Source organism: Crinia signifera, unplaced genomic scaffold (genome assembly GCF_055691185.1).
Source record: "Crinia signifera unplaced genomic scaffold, ASM5569118v1 HAP2_SCAFFOLD_297, whole genome shotgun sequence".
In the NCBI taxonomy this organism is placed as follows: domain Eukaryota; kingdom Metazoa; phylum Chordata; class Amphibia; order Anura; family Myobatrachidae; genus Crinia; species Crinia signifera.
Window position 1 is genome coordinate 110,001 of NW_028142190.1, and position 2,912 is coordinate 112,912.

The following is a 2,912-nucleotide window of genomic DNA, read 5'->3' on the forward strand; positions in this document are numbered from 1 at the left end:
CTCACCCTCTCTCTCTCTCTCCACCCTCTCTCGCCTCACCCTCTCTCTCGCCTCACCCTCTCTCTCGCCTCACCCCCCCTCTCTCTCTCTCGCCTCACCCCCCCTCTTTCTCTCTCTCGCCTCACCCTCTCTCTCTCTCGCCTCACCCTCTCTCTCTCTCGCCTCACCCTCTCTCTCTCGCCTCACCCTCTCTCCTCACCCTCTCTCTCTCGCCTCACCCTCTCTCTCTCGCCTCACCCTCTCTCTCTCTCTCTCGCCTCACCCTCTCTCTCGCCTCACCCTCTCTCTCGCCTCTCTCTCTCGCCTCACCCTCTCTCTCTCTCGCCTCACCCTCTCTCTCTCTCTCGCCTCACTCTCTCGCCTCACTCTCTCTCTCGCCTCACCCTCTCTCCACCCTCTCTCTCCACCCTCTCTCTCTCTCCACCCTCTCTCTCTCCACCCTCTCTCTCTCCACCCTCTCTCTCCACCCTCTCTCTCGCCACCCTCTCTCGCCTCACCCCTGTTCTCTCTCTCTCGCCTCACCCCTGTTCTCTCTCTCTCGCCTCACCCCTGTTCTCTCTCTCTCTCTCTCTCTCCTCACCCCTGTTCTCTCTCTCTCTCTCTCTCGCCTCACCCCTGTTCTCTCTCTCTCTCGCCTCACCCCTGTTCTCTCTCTCTCTCTCGTCTCACCCCTGTTCTCTCTCTCGCCTCACCCCTGTTCTCTCTCTCTCTCGCCTCACCCCTGTTCTCTCTCTCTCTCTCTCGCCTCACCCCTGTTCTCTCTCTCTCTCTCGCCTCACCCCTGTTCTCTCTCTCTCGCCTCACCCCTGTTCTCTCTCTCTCTTGCCTCACCCCTGTTCTCTCTCTCTTGCCTCACCCCTGTTCTCTCTCTCTCGCGTGCGCCTCACCCCTGCTCTCTCTTCCCATTCTCTTTCTCTCTCCTCCCCACCACTTTCCTCACACTTTCTCTCTCTCTCTCTCTCTCTCTCTCTCTCTCTCTCTCTCTCTCTCTCTCTCTCTCTCTCTCAGACTGCCAGGGACCCAGTGGTGGGGTGCAGGAAGAGAAGACCCAGCACCGGGGAGATGGAGGAGACAACTAGCACTCAATGAGATCTTAGGCTTGCATTGTGTTTTACAATCATTCTCCTTTTGTCTAGATTGTATTGTTTAATCATACTGTCTGCATTGTATGATTGTATTTTGCTTATTGTTGCTATTATGTTTCTAATGATTGTGTAGTGCTGTGCGTCAATAGCAACTAATACATGTTGGTGGTGTTCAAGGCTGTGTGATGCACATCACTGTTTATGTGCTGATTACGGCAGCGTGGTGACATGTGCACGTAGGTGCAGTTGCGCTGTGATGGTGCAACGCTCAGATGACGCTGGTAACGCTGTGTGCTTGATATGTATAAATATGTTCAATATTGTACTGTTTTTTTATGTCCTGACGAAGAAGCTAATAAATGTTGCCTTTCAAAATTGCTGGGTGCACGCATAAGTTATATGACTAGCTACAGCGGCGCCTGGCAGCTCCTTCTTCTGCTGTGCACAGGGCCAATGGGTGAGGGTGATCCAACACATTTTACCAGGCAGCACGGCATGGGTCTGGATGGCTGCTGGCTGTACACACTGAACTCAGTGACCACAAACAAGTAACTTGCTGGGATGCCAGCGACCCCCTCCCCCCCAGTCAAGTGTCAGCCTGCAGGCCCTCCCTTGTCCCTGCAGGGGACAGCCTGTCTGCCCACCCAGCCTGCCATCTGCTCCCTCCTGTGACTGCGGACCCCTCCCCCATAGCCCTGCAGGTGACAGCCTGCTCCCTCCTGTACCACCCCCTCCTTGAAGGTGACATCATGCCCCATACTTCCTCCTCTGCCTGCGAAACCCCCCCACCCTTTACAGGTGACAGCACCCCCCCCCCCCTTTGCCCCTGCAGGTGACCGCATGCTCGCTCCTGTTCCTGCAACACCTCTCCCATCGCCCACCAGCCACTGCAGGTGACAGCACTATACTGCCTTTTAAGGGGCATTGTAGTGACAACAGTGTGTGTGTGTGTGTGTGTGTGTGTGGGGGGCCCTATGGAGATTTTGCTGTGGGGCCCACAAGGTTCGAGTTACGCCCCTGCCTAAAACCTTTTCGATCTACTTCTGAACAAGTGCTAATTTGACTGATTTAATGCTTTGAAAATGCAATGAAATTGCCTCGTGTAGGCCCCTTAAAAACCTGTACACACAATGCAATTTCAGCCTTTATCGCAGAAGATATGGTCGCTGTCAAGCAGCTTCCCCCGGCAATCGGCTCTTTCCCCGTGAGACTTCCCCTGGCAGTGTTTTCTTTCATCAGTGACCATCTCTGGTCGCTGATGAAATCAGGACACTGAGCAATATATTACTCACTAATATATTGCTCCGTGTGTACAATCTGTACAAACCCCATGACATTAGACAAACCCCATGATTGCAGTTATGAGTGGCTTCATGGGGAAGGGGTGTGGCCACAAAATACCAATTTATATTATGGAGCACAATTGTCTCCAATATTCAAATTACGGCAACAGAGTTCCACATACATAAATGCCCCCACAGTGCAGGTACTCTGCGGACAGAATACACTCTTCCCGGCATACTGTTTCCTAGGTGGCGGGTAATGTGGGTGCTGCAGCTGCAAGTTAATATGGCGGCCCAGCAGCGGGACTCAGGCCCGTGGGTGCTCATCATTTTGCGTGGGTGCTCGGGCCCTTGTGCACCCACAGAATCGGCACCTACAGTATGCACCTGAGCAGCATTTAATTGCAAAGCATGGCCTGTTACTAATCCAAATTTAACATTTGATTTAAAGAAAAATAATTTCAGCACACAAAAATAAATCCATTTTGCAAGTTTGCTTAACATTTAATGTTTAAGATAAAAAAATGTTTTGAATATATTTGAA

General features: G+C 52.4%; 1 protein-coding gene across 1 annotated transcript in view; it reads left to right on the forward strand.

Moving 5' to 3' along the window:
- LOC146055078 (uncharacterized) overlaps positions 1 to 1,395 on the forward strand; it is a 63,716-nt gene extending 62,321 nt beyond the window's left edge. Inside the window, exon 11 of the mRNA XM_083168185.1 lies at positions 1,009 to 1,395. The gene's annotated coding sequence lies outside the window, so the exon portion shown is untranslated. The remainder of the gene's footprint in view (positions 1 to 1,008) is intronic.
- The last annotated feature ends 1,517 nt before the right edge of the window (positions 1,396 to 2,912 follow it).